Below are 25,507 nucleotides of genomic sequence, written 5' to 3' on the forward strand. Positions count from 1 at the left end.
GTTGTGACTTAGATGAAGATCAGATCACATTTTATGACCAATTTGTGCAGCAATCCATATCATTCCAAAGGGTTCACATACTTTTTCTTGCAACTGTATATATATATATTACTGTTGTGAGAAATGCAATAGTTTTCCCCCCGAAAGTTGGTAATTTTTGTGTCACTTATTATGGGATATCTTAAAACACGTGGAAAGGTAAGGACGGACACATCCGTATGTATATATATATACAGTACAGACCAAAAGTTTGGACACACCTTCTCATTCAAAGAGTTTTCTTTATTTTCATGACTATGAAGGCATCAAAACTATGAATTGACACATGTGGAATTTTATACATAACAAACAAGTGTGAAACAACTGAAAATATGTCATATTCTAGGTTCTTCAAAGTAGCCACCTTTTGCTTTGATTACTGCTTTGCACACTCTTGGCATTCTCTTGATGAGCTTCAAGAGGTAGTCCCCTAAAATGGTCTTCCAACAGTCTTGAAGGAGTTCCCAGAGATGCTTAGCACTTGTTGGCCCTTTTGCCTTCACTCTGCGGTCCAGCTCACCCCAAACCATCTCGATTGGGTTCAGGTCCGGTGATTGTGGAGGCCAGGTCATCTGGCGCAGCACCCCATCACTCTCCTTCATGGTCAAATAGCCCTTACTTTCAAAGTTTTCCTAATTTTTCGGCTGACTGACTGACCTTCATTTCTTAAAGTAATGATGGCCACTCGTTTTTCTTTACTTAGCTGCTATTTTCTTGCCATAATACAAATTCTAACAGTCTATTCAGTAGGACTATCAGCTGTGTATCCACCTGACTTCTCCTCAACGCAACTGATGGTCCCAACCCCATTTATAAGGCAAGAAATCCCACTTATTAAACCTGACAGGGCACACCTGTGAAGTGAAAACCATTTCAGGGGACTACCTCTTGAAGCTCATCAAGAGAATGCCAAGAGTGTGCAAAGCAGTAATCAAAGCAAAAGGTGGCTACTTTGAAGAACCTAGAATATGACATATTTTCAGTTGTTTCACACTTGTTTGTTATGTATATAATTCCACATGTGTTAATTCATAGTTTTGATGCCTTCAGTGTGAATCTACAATTTTCATAGTCATGAAAATAAAGAAAACTCTTTGAATGAGAAGGTGTGTCCAAACTTTTGGTCTGTACTGTATATATAAATTATTATGAGAATCCCAGAGTTTATGATGCAATTGTGGAATTCCTGACACTGTTACAATGTGGTTGGACACCTGGAGATTGGTGCTCGCTCACTCGTTTTTTACTTTGTGCTTCAGTCACATTTATTTATCATAAGTATAACTATAACATTTCCTGGAAGACGTATGTGAAACTTGTATGTAAGAAAATGGTACATACTAAGTAGGGATGAGCCAACTTGTGTTTTCAAGTTCGGTGTACAAGGTTTGGGTTTATCTAAGAACTCCATTATGGATTCCACTACCACGGAATATAACTTATGGTCCTTTGTAGAGCAATCGATAACTAAATTCTTAGATAACCCGAACCTTGCACGCCGAACTTGAAAACACAAGTTGGCTCATCACTAATATTAAGGCTTCCTGCACACGACCATGTCGGTATTTGGTCCGCAAACAATGGATCCGGGCACCTTCCATGTACATCAATACAGTAGAGAGGACTATTCTTGTCCGCAATATGAACCTGAATAGGACATGTTCTATCATTTGCAGCCACGTGGATCAGCAAAATGTGTGGGTGTATGCATGGCACCACAGAAATGAATGGGTCAGAAAATGCGGATAGCACATGAGTGAAGAATACGGTTGTGTTAATAAGGCCTTATGTCTATGTATAAGTGAGACCAAGTCAATACAAAGCCAAACATTGGCAAATTTGCTGTAAAATGACAGCATTAGGGCTTGTCCTCACATAACAGAATTACTGTAGATTTCCATCCGGATTTGCAGAATATTACCAGCAAAATGAATGACATTTATTACAAATCTCATCCATGTCGTGGGTAATATTTCATGCAGAAGATGACCCATAATACAGATTTTTAAATCTTCAGCATTTTCATTTCTGATGTGGAATGGTCGCAGGTTTGTTGCAATGAGAAAATCAAGGTCCCAATTGTTGTAGATATTGCTGTGGATTTCCTATCTGAAAAAAAAAAAAAATCACATTCCTCAATTTAAAATAAAAAATCCACTAATCACTTACCTCCCCTGACGCTTCTGTGGCCCCTTGTCTGGTTACCTGCTGGTCTCCGTGCATCTGGCCTCCTGTGACCGCTGTGGCTACAGACTTCATAGCAGTAGGCCAAGGCCAATGATTGGCTGGTCATTTCCAGTGTGTTGATCGCAGACCAGAAAGCGGAGAACGGTGGGGTCCTGGTAAGCGTCAGAAATGCAGCAGAGGATCTGTGAGGGTAAGGGTACTTTCACACTAGCGTTTTTCTTTTCCGGCGCTGAGTTCCGTCCTAGGGGCTCAAATCCGGAAAAGAACTGATCAGTTTTATCCCCATGCATTCTGAATGGAGAGTAATCCGTTCAGGATGCATCAGGATGTCTTCACTTCAGTCTTTTTGACTGATCAGGCTTTTCAGAAAACCGTAGCATGTTGTATTTTTACCTCCGGCCCAAAATCCGGAACACTTTGACTGAACGTCTGTATTTTTCCCATTAATCTGGCATTTTTCCCATTGACTTGCATTAATGCTGGATCCGGCGCCGTGTGTGCCGTCAAACCGGATCCGGCTTTTGCATGTTAAACCCGAAAAATGTGCAAAAAAAGTTAAAGTCCATAAATGGCGAATCCGTTTTTTCCAATGCATTTTTTCATTGTGATCAGAATCCTAATCAGGATTCAAATGTAATCCGTTTTCACACATTTTTCCAGATCCGGCGGGCAGTTCCGTTGACGAAATTGCCCGCCGGATTCAAACAACCCTTAGTATGGATTCTTTTACTTTTTACACCATTCTGAGCATTTAATTAAAAATTAGACAACCCCTTTAATTTGATGCAAGTCATCCCTATCTGTGTGTTGGCAGCGAGGAACCAGTTTCCCGAAGTCATTTAACCCCTTGAGAGCACGTTATTCAGAACAGTGAAAAGTGGTCTTGTGTCCCCTTTACGCCACTATTCCTACCCAAACATCAGTGAGTGAGATCAGTGGTCCAAACTCATTTAACCCCTTAATAACACCACTTATTTATTCAAATTAATAAAAAAACAGTCCATCTGCTTACATGGATGCCAGTATTTCTGCCCAGCAACACTCTTGGGCAGCATAGATGCCAGGCCTTCCTAGAGATCAGTGACTAAAGCCATTTAAAATGGTTGTGCCAAGTTTTTATCCCCTAGCGCTCCCATAGAGAATGAATAGAGTGGCAGCATGCAAGTCGGCTACACGACCGTGCCACATGGGTACACCCTTAGGCCTCATGCACACGACCGTATGTATTTTGCGGTCCGCAAAAAAACTGATCCGCAAAAAATTCGGATGATGTCTGTGTGCATTCCGTATTTTGCGGAACTGAACAGCTGGCCCCTAATAGAACAGTCCTATCCTTGTCCGTAATGTAGACAATAATAGGACATGTTCTATTTTTTTTGCGGAACGGAAATACGGACATACCGAAACGGAATGCACACGGAGTACCTTGTGGGTTTTTTGAGGAGCCATTGAAGTGAATGGTTCCGCATAGGGTCCGCAAAATAAACGGAACGGACACGGAAAGAAAATACGTTTGTGTGCATGAGGCCTTACATTGTGGATTTTTTTTACGCAGTGTGCAAACACCCCTTAGCCATATCCTAAAAGAGGTTTTCCCACCTACCCATAATGGTGGGTCCCAGTGCTTCTGCTCCATTCCATGGGACAGATGGAGTCGACAAGGGCAGACCTCCCAAGTGTCATTCTTTTGGAGGGACAGTCCCTATTTATAACCCAAGTCCTTCTGTCCTCTTTGCTCCTTAAATGTCCCTCTATTTGATCTGAGGTATAGATTTGCATTATTACATTCACAAAGTGTTTGTCTGGTCCGATCTGTATATTAGAGCCAGCCTTGTATATTATTTTATTATTGGGATTTTATACATTTCTATATTCAGATAATTTTTGCACTATTGTGTAAAAAGGAAATGATTGAAGTGCATAGATATGCAGGAAAGGATGAAACCGAAGTCTCCCTCAAACGTCTGGAGTATGCCCTAGAGCACTATGGATATGGACACTGACTGGAGTTGCAGGTGGTACTGGTGGTCCCATTGATGACATTTGGAGGAAATCCCCTTTAAGTCCCACAGTTTGTCACTTTACTGCCATTGTTGTCGCAATGATTTGTTTTTGACATCTTGTGCGTGACCCGTTGTAGAAGCCGCCCGGTGTTGCTTCAGTGTGTGCGCTGCGCTTGGTTCCTCCTCTCCCTGGGACGCGCTGGGGGATCCGATGACGTCACTGGCTGAGCGCTCTCCTCTCCTCTCTTCCTCCTTGTAAGTTGTGTTCTGGGAAGCGGTGCCAGGAATAACCCCGAGTGTCTGCACAGCACAGGAGGCTCACACGCCGGGCACCAGCTCATTGCTAGGCACCAGTCCATCTAGAAGACGCCCCAGCAAAGTGAGGGGACTACCTGCTGCCATCCCAAGGACACCATTATCTCATGCCTGCCTCTGCTTCCTGCACCTGCCCCTTTCTAGCTCGAACAGGTACTGCCGTTGTGTGTGCACAGCTGATGGGATTGGTGTAGACGTAGGCTGCATGTAACTGCGGTACCGCACCTCCTGCACCAGGGATCCCCCTGAAAACACCACCACCTCTCCGCCCCCTTCCCCCCTCCTCCTCCGGTGAACTCTGCCTTACCCTCCGTCTGCCTGCCCCTGATCAGCACACACACATCATGCCCACATAGATCACACTGACAACCGGCGTGCACAGGAAGCAGCCACCCTCTGCCCGGCAGGGGGGCGAGCAGCCACTACTTTCTTCTTCTACCCAGGATTATAGTCTGGTGCCCAGGAACACTGGCATGATTCTTTCTGTCTGCGGGCTGATCGCGGAGGGTGAGCGCCTCAGATCCGGTGAGTCACTGCAGCCGCCTCCATTTGCATGTCAGAAGGTCTGTGTTACACCTACCATCCTGCCTGGCATCCTGCAGGGTCCTGACCCCCCGCTGTTCTGGCAGGAGCCGTGCCAGGTACCTGTCATCGCTCCAGCTGATGTGACGTTGTTGTCATGGGTGGCATCTAGCTGGGCACCATGTCCCTCTGCTGCTGGTTGCCTTGGCAATAATCAGTATGGCACTGTGATAGCTCCTATTATTTCTACAGCCCCTTCTATGCACTGGGTGATCCCCCTGCTGGAGATTTGGGATGGGAGGAAAGCCCCCCTATCATTGTTTACCCAGTGCCAATGGGCAGAGGGCACCAGGGAGAGCAGGTAGGTAGTACTTATCTCCATTATCCTCCTCCTCACCATTAGTATTATGATGGCTTCTGGGTATGGAATAATGATGGCGTTAAGCCATGGTCACCTGATCAGAAAATGAAGACTGGCACCCAGGAGGGCACATGCTGATGATGACCCAGTTTTACATCTGCCTGCTTTATTGAGGCCCTCATTGTAATTAATCCTAGGCTCCTATCCTGGTGGTACTCACCTCAGCACTTATGGGTGGTGTGGGTGATACTGGCATCCCCTCCCCCGCTGTACATTGCAGTCTGGTGACAGTATCGGGGACAAGTCATAAATTGAAGAAAAATAATAATCCTAGCAGAAAGATTGGCGATGTATACAGGGTGAAAGCCCCCCACCCCCGATGAGGGCCCTGTGCCTATAGAGGGGGGCTTCTGATCAGTTGGGAAATGTGGGGAATACCCAGGCTGAGAACGTATGCAGATTAGGAAGAGGTTGGCGTAATATCCACAGGAATTTGTATGGCTCCTAATGACAGCAGCCGGGAGAGAGAGGGGGCAAAGATCAGCAACGGCATGGGCTCAGTCTATTTAAGGATTCCTGCCCATCTCTGGCTACAGGAAGGAAAATGGCACTTTTCTAAACTCGGTGTCATGGTGTGTGCCCTGTATGCCATCTATTTGTATGATCTAGATGATAGCTATAGGCAGAGATCTCTTTGGTCATGTAGATGGCACAATTTGTCAGGACCATATGGTCATGTGTGTGACACGGTGCCCGCTCTTACTACTTTGTATACCGCAGGCTGCTGAAATATTCATGCCCTGCTGTCTCTCTGTCTAGGAAGAAACTTTAACCCCATGTCTACATGGACTCTTAAAGGAGCAGCAGGTCTGAATGAGAAAGGTCTGGGTGTCAGAAGTAAGTGGATGACGGTGGCCTTTTGCCTGCCATGGCTGATAACAGGGGGCAGTAGCTTGCTGTATAGTAGGTGCATGCAGCACATCATCCATTCTCAGGCACAGATCTGTCTGTGTGTTCTCAGGAGTGGGTGGAACGTTGGCCCGTTCCGGGAATGTTCCATGACGTGTAATAGTCACAGGAAGGGGGTTAACAAGGGGCTCTGCCTGCCATCAAACCAGATGTTCTCCCTCTCCTTCCTTCTTTCTCATTGCCCTGCAGGGAGAGGAATAAGCTCGCTTTCTGTCTGGATATTTCTAATGAGAGCTGCATAGTAATAGCAGGGATCCATTGTAGATGGGCGGGCATGCTGGCGTCTCTGGTGGCAGCCTGGGAAACTGTGCATTAATCCAATGTACATTGTCCCATGGGATTTCCTATGTCAAGAGAGCTGTACTATCCCCGCTTGCTTGGGGGATCCTTGAGTGGAAAATCCCAGATTCTTTCCTGCTTTCCCCACCCTTTGTGTGCCTGCTGGAAATCATGGTAGGGTGCTGTTATTGCTTGTAGATGGCGGTACAGCAATGTCTATAGAGCGTTGGCACTTTATAAGCCACATATAGGTCAGTTACAGCGGGGAGGTGACACGTGGTAAGGGGAATGTGTTTGACTAAAAAGTGACAACACGTTTTTTTGATGTACGACTTTGAAATTGAATGTAAATATATGGTTGGGTTGCGTTGAGGTTAGATGTTGACGTGACGTCTGAGGCTGTATTTATTGGTGCAAATCAGCGTGACCGTGGCACAGGGTCCCAATAGGTTGCTGTCGCCTATACCTTGTCATCAATGACTGGAATCTTAAATGTTGCGCCGTCACATTGACGTCTCTTGCGGTTGTGAACTGACAGCAACTACTTGCATTCCCCGCGCAATAAAAATTTCTTTTTATTTTTTTTTCTATTTTTTTGTAAATATAATTCTATGTTGCACGTTCCTGGCTTATTCCTACTAGAAGTTTATTAATGAATGATTGAATAGTGTCAGACAGTGCAGGGACACATGCTACCAACTGGTTGCACCCACTTGGACCTTTATACATAAACATCTAGTAGGAATAATAAAGGAATGACACAACATAGTCATGTAAAAAGATGCTCCAGTATCAATGCAGATGATTAAGTAACAGATATGTCAGGGGTGGTGACGGCTCAGCTTTATCTCATAATTCCCACTGTTTGACCTGCGTGAGGCTGGAATCTGATGGCTCTGACGTGTTATCTGTTCTTATAGTTTCCAGCACAGAGTCCGTCCGCCTACATTAGGATTAACCTCATGATGACATCACTGAGCACTGACTATAAGGTTATCATACAATACCAAGTTTTATTTCATCGTTCCTAGTTCTATTCATCGCCTTTCATTTCCAGTGGTAATAATCAGTTCTACAACTTAAAGGGGTATTTCTAGATTTTAATAATAATGGCCTGTCTTCAGGGTCATCAAAAACCTGATAAGTGGGGTTCAGCACCCTGCACCCCTACTGATCAGCTGCTTCAGAGTACACATGTAGAGGATGGAGCTTGTAACTGCAGTACTGCTCCCATCCACGTCAGTGAGAGTGGCGCTGCAGTAACCAACCACGTCCTCTACACAGTGGATGGAGCTGAGTAATTCCAGTGCCGTCTTCCAGCACTACTCTGAAGCAGCTGGGGTTTAGGGAGTCCTACCCCCTCCGATATGTATAGTCTATCCTGGGGATAGACCAGGAATGGAGTATAGAAGTGGGGATGTGCGCACACACAGTCCTCTACCTGCACATACATTTCAAAGCTTGTGGGCTTTTTCATGGAATACCCACAGGCTGTTCAGGGAACCTTCCACATAATCCGCAGGTTGTTATTTCTCCAAAACCGTAGTGATGATAAGGCATGAATCAGAATGACTCGCTGATCTGGGACAGTGTATGGACATTACGTATGTGTGCGAAGAGAAGGATAAAAGCAGCCCAGCAGGTTTCTGCCATGGAAATCCTGCAGGGACTAATGCACACGAAATACTGCATGTGTATAAATGATAAAAATCCAACACGCTATAAAGAATCCAGGCCTAAAGGCCATTCATTATGGAGAAATTCCATGTACTATGTGAACAAGTGCCTACAATGATTGGGTTATAAAAACGTTATTATGTGGTAATCTACGGGTCAGGCAGGTGTATTTTTACAGTACTGCAGCATGTATAAAATTCACTTGTATGGGAGAGAGCTGCAGGACCTTTCACGGCTACTAATCAATGGACAGAACTGTGCCTCTTCTCGAATAGAGAATAGCACAGCTTCTTCAGCCAGCTCCAGCCTCCTCAGATCTGATGCTGATGACCTATCCTAAGAATACATATTCAGTAGTAAACTCCCAGCAAACCCATTTAAGGGGACTCTGTTTTGACCATGTTAAATTTCTAAGAGCACTAGGTAGGGACTGGACAGAGCAGTACAAACATACTTTTTTTTTTTTTAGACCTTTCATTATCAGGAGTAGTGAGAATATGAAGGTTTTCTTCTGCCAGATTCTGCTTCTGCAAGAGCACTAGAGGTGGAGCTTCACAGTGACGTGCTGTCTGCAGTTATGTTTGTTCTGTTGTTCCAAGCCCATACCTAGCACTGTTAGCAGTTTAGCATTGTCCAAACTGCTGACAGTCCTTTTTTAAAGATGTTGTCCAACTTTTTTTTTAAACTATTTTAAATTAAAACTCCATGCAATTTACGGGAAAAAAACATGGTCACCTGCTCCCCTCTGCTCTGTTATGGCTCTGTGTTTCCCTGGCTTCCTTCACTGGTCTTCTGGTCCCTGTGTGTAAACTTCCAGACTAATGGATTCTCATGCACTGCTGCCGCCAAAGACTGGACACCGAATAAGAACACATAACCTCTGAGACCAGTCATTGGCTGCAGCTCGAAGTTTACAGACTGGGATCGGAGAATCAATAAAGGGAGCCGTGGAGTCCGAAAGCAAATGAGTATGATTCTTTTCACTGGTATAGCAGCATGGGGTTTGACATTTAAAGGGGTTTTCCTATCTCAGACAATGGGGGCATATTGCTAGGATATGCCCCCTTTGTCTGATAGGTGCGGGTCCCACCACTAGCACCCGCACCTACAATGAGAACGGAGCCGGGAAATGAATGGAGGGCACATGCGCAGCCGCCCTCCATTCATTTCTATGGGGCTGCCGAAAATAGCCAAGAGCTGGCTCGGCTATTGCTGTCTGCCCCATAGAAATGAATGGGAGCATGGGCCGCGCATGCACGGTGCGCTCCCATTCACTTCTATGGGAGCAGCGCTTGGTGGCGGACGCACCCCGGGAAATCTGGGGTCCTCCAGCCACAGCGCTCCCCGCTTCGTTCTCGTTGTAGGTGTGGGTAGGTGGGACCCACACCTATCAGACAATGGGGACATATCCTAGCGATATGCCCCCATTGTTTGAGCTGGGAATACCCCTTTAAGTCTACTATTATAGATAATAATATAATTTTCTTTCTACTAAAACCATTGCGATTACATGGGCTATTGTGGGAAATCTTTCAGTGCTTTAACAAATGATTACTCTTTACTTGTGCAAAACGGAAGAAAATGAAAATATGTACATTGACATTTCTTGTACATTATATTGTGGATCTCCAGGACCTTATTGAAATTGCATTCAGATGTAAACCTGTCAGTTATGCATTAAGGCTACTTTCACACTGGCGTTTCCATTTGTGAGATACGTTCACGGCTCTCACAAGCGGTCTAAAACGGATCAGTTTTACACTAATGCATTCTGAAAGGAAAAGGCTCCGCTCAGAATGTATCAGTTTGGCTCTGTTCAGCCGCCATTCTGCTCTGGAGGCAGACACCAAAACTCGGCCTGCAGCGTTTTGGTGTCCGTCTGATGAAACTGAGCCAAACAGATCCGTTGTGACACACAATGCAAGTCAATGGGGACGGATCCGTTTTCTATGACACAATCTGGCACACTGGAAAACGGATCCGTCCTCCATTGACTTTCAATGGTGTTCAAGACGGATCCGTCTTGGCTATGTTAAAAATAATACAATCTGAACGGATGCATGCGGTTGTATTGTCTGAACGGATGCGTTTGTGCAGATCCATGACGCATCCGCACCAAACGCGAGTGTGAAAGTAGCCTTAAAAGGACACTAGTGTGGTGTACTCATCCCTTAGGGACTGATGGGAATGTAATAGTACCTACGTGCATACGTCGATAGAGTTTTTGGCATACAAATGTGTACGTCAGATGCACAGCGCCCAGAGCCTAACGCTGATGGTTCCCACTAGGATGCCAGCTGTTCTCTGATAAAGGTTCACTTTAAATATAACAAGAAATAGAAGAGGAAAAGTGATTGAAAGCAGATTATTCGTTTCCATGCTTATTTCCGTTCACTATTCATAATGAAACACAGCAAAAGACGCCCTATGACATAAGCCGTACTTCGGATATGAGCATAGATCCCCTTATGTATTTTCTTCGTGGTGGCATCATCACTAGGCACAATTTCAGTAGGGTGGCTAAAGATGGCCATTAATGGACCATCAGAGCTATGACTGGTTATCCAGCTACATCTTCTACAAATATGCAAAGACTAAGGCCCCTTTCACACAGGCGAGATTTCCGCGCGGGTGCAATGCGTGAGGTGAACGCATTGCACCCGCACTGAATCCGGAACTATTCATTTCTATGGGGCTGTGCACATGAGCGGTGATTTTCACGCATCACTTGTGCGTTGCGTGAAAATCACAGCATGCTCCTCTTTGTGCATTTTTCACGTAACTCAGGCCCCATAGAAATGAATGGGGTTGCGTGAAAATCGCAAGCATCCGCAAGCAAGTGCGGATGCGGTGCGATTTTCACGCACGGTTGCTAGGAGACGATCGGGATGGGGACCCGATCTTTATTATTTTCCCTTATAACATGGTTATAAGGGAAAATAATAGCATTCTGAATACAGAATGCATAGTAAAATAGGGCTGGAGGGGTTAAAAATTTTTTTTTAATTTAACTCGCCTTAATCTACTTGTTCGCGCAGCCCGGCATCTCTTCTGTCTTCTTTTGTGAGGAATAGGACCTTTGATGACATCACTACGCTCATCACATGGTCCGTCATGGTGATGGATTATGTGACGGACCATGTGATGAGCGTAGTGACGTCATCAAAGGTCCTATTCCTCACAGAACAAGACAGAAGAGATGCCGGCTGCGCGAACAAGTGGATTAAGGTGAGTTAAATTATTTATTTTATTTTTTTAACCCCTCCAGCTCTATTTTACTATGCATTCTGTATTCAGAATGCTATTATTTTCCCTTATAACATGGTTATAAGGGAAAATAATACAATCTACACAACCTTGAACCCAAACCTGAACTTCTGTGAAGTTCGGGTTTGGGTACCACATTCAGTTTTTTATCACGAGCGTGCAAAACGCATTGCACCCGCGCGATAAAAACTGAACAACGGAACGCAATCGCAGTTGCAGTCAAAAACTGACTGCAATTGGGTACCTACTCGCAATGGTTTGCCGCAATGCACCGGGACGCATCCGGACCTAATCCGGACACACTTGTTTGTAAGGGGCCTAAGGGCTCATGCACAGTGTTTTGCGATCTGCAAATTGCTTAACCTCAAAACATGGATACCAGCCGAGTGCATGCAGGCATTTTTATTTTATTTTAATTTTTTTACTCCGGCAGAAATGTTCTATCCTTGTTCGCAAAATGGACAAAATAGGAAATGTTAAATTTTTTTGCAGGGCCGCGGAACAGACATACAGATGCCGACGGCACACGGGTGTGCTGCCCGCATCTTTGGTGGCCCCATTCAGATGAATGGGGTCAGCATCTGATCTGCCCAAAACGCAGATTGGATGCCGACCAAAACTACGGCTGTGTGCGTGAGCCCTAAATAAAATCCTAATGGAGTAGAGATGAAAAGGAAAAAGGTCAAAAAGATAAAAATTGCATCAGATTTTTGGTTATCAGTAGAGATGAGCGAATTTCAGGTTATGAAATTCGTTCACGCTTCGCTTACTGGTAAAAGGTGAATTGCGTTCTGGATTCTGTTACCACGGACCATAACGCAATTCTATGACGGAATGCCTTTATTATTATTATTATTTATTATTAAAGCGCCATTCATTCCATAGCGCTGTACATATGATAAGCGGTGCACATACATAATACAGACAATTGCACTAATCATAAACAAGACAAGTTACAAACTGGTACAGAAGGAGAGAGGGCCCTGCCCGTGAGGGCTTCCAATCTACATGGTATAGGAGAATGACACAGTAGGTGCGAGTTAAGTTGGTCATGGCGGTATAGAGGCAGCAGGGTCACTGGTTGTAGGCTTGTCTGAAGAGGTGGGTTTTTAGGTTTCTTTTGAAGGATTCTACTGTAGGTGAGAGTCTGATATGTTGGGGAAGCGAGTTCCAGAGTGTGGGGGATGCACGGGAGAAATCTTGGAGTCGATTGTGGGAAGAGGTGATAAGAGGACAGAAGAGAAGGAGGTCTTGTGAGGATCGGAGATTGCGAATAGGGATGTATCTAGAAAGTAGCTCAGAGATGTAGGGAGGGGACAGGTTATGCCTTTAGAGGCATTCCGTTATTCATTCCGTCATAATAGAAGTCTATGGGCTGCATAACGGATCCGTCCAGTTTTCGTTATGCTGGAGTCCTCTCTTGCATAAGGCCTCATGTTCATGGCCGTTGTGCGGCCGCTCCGTGCATTGGGGACCGCAATTTGCGGTCCCCAATGCATGGGCAACATCCGTACGGTGGCCTAGACGGATCGAGACCCATGAATGGGTCCGTGATTCGTCCGCAACTCAAAAAAATTGAACCTATCCAATTTTTTTGCGGTGCGGAGGCATGGACAGAAACGCCACGGAAGCATCCGTGATGCGGGGAGCACACGGCCGATGCCCGCATATTGTAGACCCTCAGTTTGTGGGGCGCAAAACGGCCAGGGCGGGCAACGGCCGTGTGCATGAGTCCTTACGGAAACGGAACGGATCCGTTTTGCAGCCCATAGACTTCTATTATGACGGAATGCATAACGGAATGCCTCTTAAAGGCATTCCGTTATGCATTCCGTCACAGAATTGCGTTATGGTGACTATGGTCCGTGGTAACGGAATTCATAACACAATTCACCTTTTACCAGTAAACAAAGCGTGAATGAATTTCAAAATAAAAAATTTGCTCATCTCTAGTTATCAGGTATCTGCACTAAAGAAGATGACTAATTAATGGCAGACCGTGGCCAGCTTAGTTGACCTGTGTGCGAAAGATTGATATAACATGCTATCACTATATGTGCCGGAGTTCAGCTCTGTGATTCATCATTCAGATTGTCAGAGGAACCTACTAAATGATTTGTTTGTAATGCCAAGTGATGAATCATGGTAAGGACTGGCAGGGCTGCCCCTTTAGCCTAGGTGACACATGGTTATTCATCTGAGGTGTGTTTAGTTTTATGTCTACCTGAACATAATAGCCGACTATAATATAGGCTGGAGCAGGTAAGCTAAGCGCCTGAGCAGTGCAGATGTCGACTGTGCATGCGCTTCATACATCTGGGTACTCCTAGAAGTGTAGTGGTGCATGCACAGTCAGCATCTACGCAGTTCAGGTAGCAGCAGTAGAGCCTCTGTGCTTGCGCTACTACTCGGAGCAATGGCACAGGCGTGAGATTGACAGGACCAGGCAAGATGTCTGACCCTTTTCAATCAAGGGGCAGTCTCTTGAGCAGTAGGGTCAGGTCCTGTGACAACAGGATCCACATACAGGGGTTCAGAGAAACAAACCGCAGCAGTAAAGACAACTGTTTCCTCTTAAAGGGGTTGTCCCATCAGGAGAACCCATTTTCATAAGGTCCCTTTACATGGGATGATGTACAAGCACTTTGTCGGGAAAGAAGTCTGCTGATCGCTAGAAGAGGAGACCAGTGCATTTACATGCAGGAGTGATCGCTAATGCCATCGCTCGTCCCCAGACTCGTTGTTTGCCGGCAGCAGATCGTGTTTACACCGCAGCACTTTTGTCTTGCAAAGGACACCCCAAGAAAAATGCACCATTATAGAGATGAGCAAATCGATTGGTGCAAATCGAATCTGTTCAGAATTCAATCTGATTCCCTCACTTCTATGATACTGCATTTCTCTTGTGGTGGCCTCTCAAGAGAAGTGCAGCTCTTGGGCTCATGCACACGAGTGTGTTTTTTGTCTGCCTCCGATCTGCATTTTTCGCAGATCCATTCACTTCAGTGAGGCTCCAAAAAATGTCTGTTTGGCCATTCCGCGGTCCCGCAAAAATAGAATATGTCTGATTTGCGCACAAGGATAGGACATCTCTACAGAGGGCATGATGGTCCGTTCCACAAAATGTAGAACACATATGGCCAGTATCAATTTATGGACCCCAAAAATGGCAATGGACGTGTTCATGAGCTCTTACCCTATATTGACAGTTGATTGCCGGGGATTTCATCACGTAGGAAAGGCGTTTTCCTGGTGGGACAACCCCTTTAAGAGGAAATAGTTCTCCTTACGGCTGCTGTTTGTTCCTTCGAACCTGTTTATGTGGATCCTCAATTTTGTGACTCGTGTCACTTTGTGACAATGTATTTGTTAGTAAATGTAGCACAAACGGCCTCCCTCGTGACCTTGTACAATATGACAGTATGAAGGTGTAACGGCCCAGCCAGGTGTGTACAGATCTCCCTTGTGACCTTGTACAATATGACAGTATGAAGGTGTAACGGCCCAGCCAGGTGTGTACAGATCTCCCTTGTGACCTTGTACAATATGACAGTATGAAGGTGTAACGGCCCAGCCAGGTGTGTACAGATCTCCCTTGTGACCTTGTACAATATGACAGTATGAAGGTGTAACGGCCCAGCCAGGTGTGTACAAATCTCCCTTGTGACCTTGTACAATATGACAGTATGAAGGTGTAACGGCCCAGCCAGGTGTGTACAGATCTCCCTTGTGACCTTGTACAATACGACGGTATGAAGGTGTAACGGCCCAGCCAGGTGTGTACAGATCTCCCTTGTGACCTTGTACAATACGACGGTATGAAGGTGTAACGGCCCAGCCAGGTGTGTACAGATCTCCCTCGTGACCTTGTACAATACGACGGTATGAAGGTGTAACGGCCCAGCCAGGTGTGTACAGATCTCCCTCGTGACCTTGTACAATACGACGGTATGAAGGTGTAACGGCCCAGCCAGGTGTGTACAGATCTCCCTCGTGACCTTGTACAATACGACGGTATGAAGGTGTAACGGCCCAGCCAGGTGTGTACAGATCTCCCTCGTGACCTTGTACAATACGACGGTATGAAGGTGTAACGGCCCAGCCAGGTGTGTACAGATCTCCCTCGTGACCTTGTACAATACGACGGTATGAAGGTGTAACGGCCCAGCCAGGTGTGTACAGATCTCCCTCGTGACCTTGTACAATACGACGGTATGAAGGTGTAACGGCCCAGCCAGGTGTGTACAGATCTCCCTCGTGACCTTGTACAATACGACGGTATGAAGGTGTAACGGCCCAGCCAGGTGTGTACAGATCTCCCTCGTGACCTTGTACAATACGACGGTATGAAGGTGTAACGGCCCAGCCAGGTGTGTACAGATCTCCCTTGTGACCTTGTACAATACGACGGTATGAAGGTGTAACGGCCCAGCCAGGTGTGTACAGATCTCCCTTGTGACCTTGTACAATACGACGGTATGAAGGTGTAACGGCCCAGCCAGGTGTGTACAGATCTCCCTCGTGACCTTGTACAATACGACGGTATGAAGGTGTAACGGCCCAGCCAGGTGTGTACAGATCTCCCTCGTGACCTTGTACAATACGACGGTATGAAGGTGTAACGGCCCAGCCAGGTGTGTACAGATCTCCCTCGTGACCTTGTACAATACGACGGTATGAAGGTGTAACGGCCCAGCCAGGTGTGTACAGATCTCCCTCGTGACCTTGTACAATACGACGGTATGAAGGTGTAACGGCCCAGCCAGGTGTGTACAGATCTCCCTCGTGACCTTGTACAATACGACGGTATGAAGGTGTAACGGCCCAGCCAGGTGTGTACAGATCTCCCTCGTGACCTTGTACAATACGACGGTATGAAGGTGTAACGGCCCAGCCAGGTGTGTACAGATCTCCCTCGTGACCTTGTACAATACGACGGTATGAAGGTGTAACGGCCCAGCCAGGTGTGTACAGATCTCCCTCGTGACCTTGTACAATACGACGGTATGAAGGTGTAACGGCCCAGCCAGGTGTGTACAGATCTCCCTCGTGACCTTGTACAATACGACGGTATGAAGGTGTAACGGCCCAGCCAGGTGTGTACAGATCTCCCTCGTGACCTTGTACAATACGACGGTATGAAGGTGTAACGGCCCAGCCAGGTGTGTACAGATCTCCCTTGTGACCTTGTACAATACGACGGTATGAAGGTGTAACGGCCCAGCCAGGTGTGTACAGATCTCCCTTGTGACCTTGTACAATACGACGGTATGAAGGTGTAACGGCCCAGCCAGGTGTGTACAGATCTCCCTTGTGACCTTGTACAATACGACGGTATGAAGGTGTAACGGCCCAGCCAGGTGTGTACAGATCTCCCTTGCAGTCGCTGTTTGTTTTAAGTAGTGCGCAGGTTCCTGTTCTGTTTTTGATAAACATACGACACAGACTAGTGAAAATGAAAAGAATTTACTGTGTTCTTTCTGTCCCCGAGCTTTGTGAGACAATACATATTTTTTATGAAGTGGAATGTCCTTTTCTGACGCATGTAGTGATGCCTGAGTATCTCCCCTGACTTGCTGAGCAGCCTCAAGGCATTTGCTCAAGTTAGAGCCGCAATACACAAAACAGTTCAAAAGGTGAACTACAAGCAGAGTGGAGATTTCTTTCTAGAGATCAGGGACATTATTTTCAGTCATTGGTGTCCCTTCTTCGAGGTTTGGTGTCCCTTCTTCGAGGTTTGGTGTCCCTTCACTCGAGGTTTGGTGTCCCTTCTTCGAGGTTTGGTGTCCCTTCTTCGAGGTTTGGTGTCCCTTCTTCGAGGTTTGGTGTCCCTTCACTCGAGGTTTGTACAGTAACACAACAAGATAAACCTGTGTTGCTGGCTTTATAGCATGGCTGTTGTGACGTGGTTAATGATAAACGGTGACAATCTCTAAAGGCCCTCGGCCTTCTGCTTTGCTAGGACTTGACTGATTTCCTGGAAAATGGTGACCTCATTGTTTTGCACTCGGGTTTACTTGTGTAACTGTAGTGATCATGCACACATCTTACATTTCTGCTGTCAGCCTCTGAGTTAGTAAAAAAAATCTACCTTCAGTTACCTTATAAGTATGGTTCATACAGAGAAATGAATGATGACATTGTGAGAGAAGGTAGTAATAAATCCGAAGAGCAAGCTGCTGTCTGACATTGTGGAGATTTAGGCTATGGTCACATCTGTGCATTCGGTCATGCTTGATGGCAAGAACAGCACGACATACATGACCATTCGTGATGGTCAGGGGCATAGCTACCATGGAGGCAGGGGAAGCAGCTGCCAGGGATCCAGATTTAGGAAGCTGCCCGGGAGGAGGAGCGGTGAGTATGTCCTCGCGCTGCTATTACTCACTGCTGCCTGTCCTTCTTCTCCGGACACCTGACCTTTACTAAGTTCTGGCAGCGCACAGCATCAGGACAGGACATAATGTACGTAGGAGCACGCTATAACCTGATGCTATGCGACATCAGTCAAGTGTAATGCGTGCCTAGAGGCAGTGCTGCACGAAGAGGGGAAGCGCCTGCTGGAGGTGACGAGAGCTGAGTATTTTTTATTTTTTTGTCTGCATTAAGGGGACCGAGGGATCCAGTTAGCTCTAGTTACGCCACTGACGGTCACTGTTTGGATCCATCATTTAAATAAGTTAAATGCCATCATAATTTTTTTTTACTCCAATGGTGTACAGCATTCCGGCAAGTGTTCCAGAATCTTGGCTGGAGAAAATACCCGCAGCATGTTGCGGTATTTTCTCAGGCCAAATACCGTAAAAGGGACTGAACTGAAGACATCCTGATGCATACTGAACGGATTGCTCTCCATTCAGAATGCATTGGGATAAAAGTGATGCAGTTTTTTTTCCGGTATTGAGCCCCTATGACGGAACTCAATACCGAAAAACTTTAATGCTAGTGTGAAAGTACCCTTATTTTTTCAGTCGACTTAGGCTACTTTCACACTAGCGTCGGGGTTCCGCTTGTGAGCTCCGTTTGAAGGGTCTCACAAGCGGCCCCGAACGCATCCGTACAGCCCTAATGCATTCTGAGTGGATGCGGATCCGCTCAGAATGCATCAGTCTGGCAGCGTTCAGCCTCCGCTCCGCTCAGCAAGCGGACACCCTACCGCAGCTTGCAGCGTTCTGGTGTTCGCCTGGCCGTGCGGAGGCAAACGGATCCGTCCAGACTTACAATGTAAGTCAATGGGGACGGATCCGTTTGAATTTGACACAGTATGGCTCAATTTTCAAATGGATCCGTCCCCCATTGACTTTCAATGTAAAGTCAAAACGGATCCGTTTGCATTATCATGAACAAAAAAAAAATATAATATATATATATATATTTTTTTTTTTTGTTCATGGTAATGCAAACGGATCCGTTCTGAACGGATCTAAGCGTTTGCATTATAGGTGCGGATCCGTCTGTGCAGATACCAGACGGATCCGCACCTAACGCAGGTGTGAAAGTAGCCTTATATAATGGATTTGTCAGGCTTCCGTTATTTTATGGGATACAATAGTGCAGGATTCTTCACTTCATCTCATCCATATGCCATTTCTGTCCTTTATGAGTGACAATAAGGTACAAGAACCTGGCAAACCCTCAGCTTAGAGCTAGCAATGTAGAAAATAAGCATCTGACAGCAACACAAGTGAACAGCTAGCCGGTGTCCTTGCTCAGATTTCATCTTCCTATCTACATTTTGTGACATCAAGGTCTGTTGGGGCCACCATAGTGCTTCCCCTCTTCTCCATAGTGCCCCCCATATTGTGGCAGTATATTGGGCCCCCATAGTGCCCCCCCATATTGTGCCATTATATAGGGCCCTATAGTGCTTCCCCTCTTCTCCATAGTGCCCGCCCCCCATATTGTGCCAGTATATAGGGCCCCCACCCCCCTTCTTGCCACAGTATACTATAAATAATAAAAACAATAAACTCATATACTTAGGCTACTTTCACACTTGCGTTGTTCTTTTCCGGCATAGAGTTCCGTCACAGGGGCTCTATACCGGAAAAGAACTGATCAGGTATGTCCCCATGCATTCTGAATGGAGAGTAATCCGTTCAGTTTGCATCAGGATGTCTTCAGTTCAGTCGTTTTGACTGATCAGGCAAAAGAGAAAACCGTAGCATGCTACGGTTTTATCTCCGGCTAAAAAAACTGAAGACTTGCCTGAATGCCGGATCAGGCATTTTTTCCCATAGGAATGTATTAGTGCCGGATCCGGCATTCAGAATGCCGGATCCGTCCTTCCGGTATGCGCATGCGCAGACTGAAAAAAAGGTGAAAAAATAAATGCCGGATCCGTTTTTGCCGGATGACACCGGAAAGACTGATCCGGCATTTCAATGCATTTTTTCGACTGATCAGGCATTTTTAAGACTGATCAGGATCCTGATCAGTCTTACTAATGCCATCAGTTAGCATACATTTTGCCTGATCCGGCAGGCAGTTCCGGCGACGGAACTGCTTGCCGGATCTCTCTGCCGCAAGTGTGAAAGTAGCCTTACCTTATGCTGCTGTCAGTGATGCGATGCAGGCCTCTTCTGGCCTGTGTCCCGCACTGTACGGCTCTGACGTCATCGCGCCGACTGCATCGGCCTCTGATAGGCTACAGGCCTAGTGCCTGTAGCCTATCAGAGGAACGGGCAAGGGAGACGCCTCTCCCCTGCTCCTCCTCTGCACCGTTCATCTGTATCGCTGTCCTGAGGACGGCGATACAGGTGAATATGGAGATGAGCGCTTCCACAATGGAGGCGCTCATCTCCACTCCTGCTGCCTCCGGACAGAACGGGCCCCCCTCCAGCGAGCCGCACCCGTCGCCCGTGCACCTTCTGAAAACGGTCTGACAAATACCCAAGCGCCAGGACAATATTCCTGATCGCCATGGGATTTGTCGAGTTCTGATTTATCATGTTCAGAAAGTTAATACAAGGCACTTACTAATGTATTGTGATTATCCATATTGCTTCCTTTGCTTGCTAGATTAATTCTTCCATCACATTATACACTGCTCGTTTCCATGGTTACAAGCACCCTGCAATCCATCAGTTGTGGTCCTGCTTGCACATTATAGGAAAAAGTGCTGGACTATGCATACTCCCTCAATCTTGGCCACCAGCGAGACCGGCACTTTTTCCTAGGGTATGCAAGCATGGCCACTGCTGCAGGGTGGTCGTAACCATGGAAATGAACATTGTATAATGTGATGGAAAAATGAAAATAGCCAGCAAAGAAGGCAATATGGCCGATCACAATACATTAGTAAGTGTCTTGTATTAACTTTGTCTACATGATAAATGCCTTTAATGGAAGAGGCAGTATTTAGCACATTAAAGGAAGGGGCAATATTCAGCACCTTAAAGGAAGGAGCGGTATTAGAAGAATTTTGATATCTCTGACTTTTAGTCTAACCAGACTGTCTATTACTCTGTAATTCCTCTAGCGCCGTTCTATGGAAACAGTAGGTTTAAAGAGCACACCAAATGCTTGAAATAACTTCTTTATTAACTTAAACTTTTCTTCTTATATAACACTGCTACCTCCGCAGCAGATAGTCCATGTACAAAATACGTGTTGAAAAGATATCACAAGATGGCGATATGCATAAGATGGTGGTTCAACTGTTCAATCTTGTCATTCAACATAAAATGGTGGATATATTTCTATCTTGAGTATCTGTACTCTCACTTTAAGTTATTTAAGCACTGTATGATCTCTCTGAGAGGTATATCTGAGGTCTAACTAATAGTTCACTTGCTGAATTTGGTCGTAATTTTCAATATCCAGCTAGCAGTAACTATTTGCAGATTGGTTGAGTATGATCTGGTATGGTTGTATGCAATTTGGATTGCAATATGAAATTTGAATGGTTGCAATTTTTGTATGGTATTTGTATTTTTCAATTGGTGGAACTGTAAGTAAACACACATATAACGGTTCAGTATACAGTTCTAATTAGGGATCGACCGATTATCGGAAGTACCGATATTATCGGCCGATATTCAGGATTTTTTACATTATTGGTATCGGCATCTAACCTTGCCAATATACCGATAATGTGTATAAAGCGAATACTATTGAGCGCTTTCATTTTGGAAGCGCGCACTAGTATGCATCGGGTGCTGGGAGCGGGGAAGAAGCGTGACAAGCGCTTCCGGTACTCACCCTCCCTGGTCGTCTTTGATGGGGCCTGCGCTGCACTGTCCTTACCCTGTACAGCGTCAGGACATAGTGCGCGCACTATGACCTGACGCTGCACGCTGTCAGGTGACAGTGCAGCACGGGCCGGAGAACACAGGGAGCGAGACGCTGGACCCGGAGATGAAGAGGAGCCGTGGCGCAGGAGAGGTGAGGAGTTTTTTATTTTATTAATCTGAGGTCTGATAGGGGTTAATAAAGGTCTGATCTGAGGTCTGATAGAGGTTAATAAAGGTCTGATAGGGGTTAATAAAGGTCTGATAGGGGTTAATAAAGGACTGACCTGAGGTCTGATAGGGGTTAATAAAGTCAGTGAGGAGGGGGAGATGGTGTGGAAATTGGCATTTGGCACTAGTATATTATAAATGTAAATTATAAATTGAATACCAACTAAGGGCTTTATTAATTTGTAATTTACATTTATAATATACTAGTGCCAAATGCACATTTCAACCACCTCAGTGACCACCAACTAATATAATATATATAAGATATAAATTATCGGCTATCGGCCTGAAAGTTCAAAGATTATCAGTATCGGCTCTAAAAAAATCTATGATCCCTAATAATCGGTCAATCCCTAGTTCTATTCACTATATTAACAGTAGGAACATTATATAACTGTTTTAAATACCTATTTTGGCCTCTTGCTTCCATAAAACATAGCTCTTAGTGGAGTGAGTGTCTGTTCAGCTCCTCTCCTCTGGTGAATAATGATTCCAGCAGCTCTTGCTAGGGGAATTTTCCACACAAGCTGTGTGTGAGTCTGGCTGTAATTGGTCAAAACTCCTGGGCTGTTTGAGGCTAGCTAGGATTGGTCAAGACTCCTGCTTAGCAACAACAGTTTAACTCTATGCTTTCTGTTGTGTCTGCTGTGTCATTGAGCTTACCTTACATTATATAATGAATCTTAAAGGCACATTATCTTTTTTGCTTCTGTGAACACAAATATAACAGTTATATGACATCCAAACATGAAGTCACTGTAAATAACTCTGCTTCTGTCTTTAACACACAAACATAGGAACTGTATTAAGGTTATTGGCAGGTCTAGCTGTATAAACACACAAGCTATATTAGCAACCTAGGACAGGTCTTAGCTGACCAGCTACAGGGCAGTATTCAGCACAATAAAGGAAGGAGCAGTATTCAGCACAATAAAGGAAGGGTCAGCATTCATCACCTTAAAGGAAGGGACAGTATTCAGCACCTTAAAGGAAGGGGCAGTATTCAGCACCTTAATGGAAGGGGCAGTATTCAGCACCTTAAAGGAAAGGGGCAGTATTCAGCACCTTAATGGAAGGGGCAGTATTCAGCACCTTAATGGAAGGGGCAGTATTCAGCACCTTAATGGAAGGGGCAATATTCAGCACCTTAATGGAAGGGGCAATATTCAGCACCTTAATGGAAGGGGCAATATTCAGCACCTTAAAGGAAAGGGCAGTATTCAGCACCTTAATGGAAGGGGCAGTATTCAGCACCTTAAAGGAAAGGGCAGTATTCAGCACCTTAATGGAAGGGGCAGTATTCAGCACCTTAAAGGAAAGGGGCAGTATTCAGCACCTTAATGGAAGGGGCAGTATTCAGCACCTTAATGGAAGGGGCAGTATTCAGCACCTTAATGGAAGGGGCAATATTCAGCACCTTAATGGAAGGGGCAATATTCAGCACCTTAATGGAAGGGGCAATATTCAGCACCTTAAAGGAAAGGGCAGTATTCAGCACCTTAATGGAAGGGGCAGTATTCAGCACCTTAAAGGAAAGGGCAGTATTCAGCACCTTAATGGAAGGGGGCCTATTTTGATCCCTACTGTGGGATGCCTTTGTGTATAATAATTATGAGTAGGGATGTCCCGATACCGATACCAGTATCGGTATCGGGACCGATACCGGGCATTTGCACGAGTACATGTACTCGTGCAAATGTCCCCGATACCACTGCCGATACCTGTGCGCCGCTTCTATGTGTCTGTGTCAGTCCGCAGCCTGCCCCTGCACCTCGCACAGCTAACAGCTTCAGAGGGCAGCAGCAGGCAGTGTGTAATAGGAGCCGACAGTGGAAGCTATCCCCGCCCCTCCCCGCCCTCCAACCAATCAGAGGCAACCAGCACTGACTCACAGCACAGGGAGCGTAGTGCAGGGACTCAGAGAATCGTCTGACAGTTTATTAGTTAAAAGAATCCAATGAGTCACAGACTGAGTCACCGAGTCCCTGCCAGACTTCCTGCTCTGCGGCTCCCTGTAAGTCCGTCCGGGGGGAAGGGGGGGCATTATTAGCATAGCATGTAGTGGAGCTGGGTGTGTGCAGGGTGCATGTAGCAGAGCAGGAAGCCTGGCAGGGACTCGGTGACACAGTCTATGACTCATTAGATTCTTTTAACTAATTTTAACTCTCAGACGATTCTCTGAGTCCCTGCAATAACTATACATTGTAATTACATCACAGTCTGCTCCACTGCATTCACTGCAGCAGAGCTGTGTTTGCCAGGAGCGAGTCCCTCCAAAGGTGTTGTGTCTGTCTTCTATGGCCCTGGTCCTTCCCTTCCTGCTTGCAAGCTGCACATTGATCTCTAAAAGCAGGCATTAGGGCAAGAAGAAATATACATTACTGTATGATGGCCACAAGACTATTATACTGAGGAGGGGGGGCTTCAAAAATTGTTTTCCTGACTCCTTACAGTAGCGTCTCCTTGTGGCCGTCCCATACAGTATAACGTCTCCTTGTGGCCGTCCCATACAGTATAACGTCTCCTTGTGGCCGCCCCCATACAGTATAACGTCTCCTTGTGGCCGCCCCATGCAGTATAACGTCTCCTTGTGGCCGCCCCCATACAGTGTAACGTCTCCTTGTGGCCCCCATACAGTGTAACGTCTCCTTGTGGCTGCCCCCCATACAGTATAACATCTCCTTGTGGCTGCCCCATACAGTATAACATCTCCTTGTGGCTGCCCCCCATACAGTATAACGTCTCCTTGTGGCTGCCCCATACAGTATAATATCTCCTTGTGGCTGCCCCCATACAGTATAACGTCTCCTTGTGGCTGCCCCATACAGTATAACGTCTCCTTGTGGCTGCCCCATACAGTATAACGTCTCCTTGTGGCTGCCCCCCATACAGTATAACGTCTCCTTGTGGCTGCCCCCCATACAGTATAACATCTCCTTGCGGCTGCCCCCATACAGTATAACGTCTCCTTGTAGCTGCCCCCATACAGTATAATGTCTCCTTGTGGCTGCCCCCATACAGTATAACCTCTCATTGTAGCTGCCCCCATACAGTATAACATCTCCTTGTGGCTGCCCCCATACAGTATAACGTCTCCTTGTGGCTGCCCCATACAGTATAACATCTCTTTGTGGCCCCCATACAGTATAACGTCTCCTTGTGGCTGCCCCCCATACAGTATAACGTCTCCTTGTGGCTGCCCCCCATACAGTATAACGTCTCCTTGTGGCCGCCCCCCATACAGTATAACGTCTCCTTGTGGCCGTCCCCCATACAGTATAACGTCTCCTTGTGGCTCCCATACAGTATAACGTCTCCTTGTGGCTGCCCCCATACAGTATAACGTCTCCTTGTGGCTGCCCCCATACAGTATAACGTCTCTTTGTGGCCCCCATACAGTATAATGTCTCCTTGGAATGTTATAG

General features: G+C 46.0%; 1 protein-coding gene across 5 annotated transcripts in view; it reads left to right on the forward strand.

Annotated features, from left to right (window-relative positions):
* The first annotated feature begins 4,382 nt into the window (after nucleotides 1-4,382).
* Nucleotides 4,383-25,507, forward strand: part of HIVEP2 (HIVEP zinc finger 2) — a 216,231-nt gene continuing 195,106 nt past the window's right edge. The window contains exons 1-2 of one of the 5 annotated variants that reach the window (XM_040429257.1): nucleotides 4,383-5,069; nucleotides 6,247-6,324. The gene's annotated coding sequence lies outside the window, so the exon portion shown is untranslated. Of the gene's footprint in view, nucleotides 5,070-5,136; nucleotides 5,186-6,246; nucleotides 6,325-6,887; nucleotides 6,955-25,507 lie in introns of those variants that run through there. The other 4 variants (XM_040429254.1, XM_040429252.1, XM_040429253.1 and 1 more) reach the window with 4 other exon arrangements.

This window comes from Bufo bufo, chromosome 4 (assembly GCF_905171765.1).
Source record: "Bufo bufo chromosome 4, aBufBuf1.1, whole genome shotgun sequence".
NCBI classification, from domain to species: domain Eukaryota; kingdom Metazoa; phylum Chordata; class Amphibia; order Anura; family Bufonidae; genus Bufo; species Bufo bufo.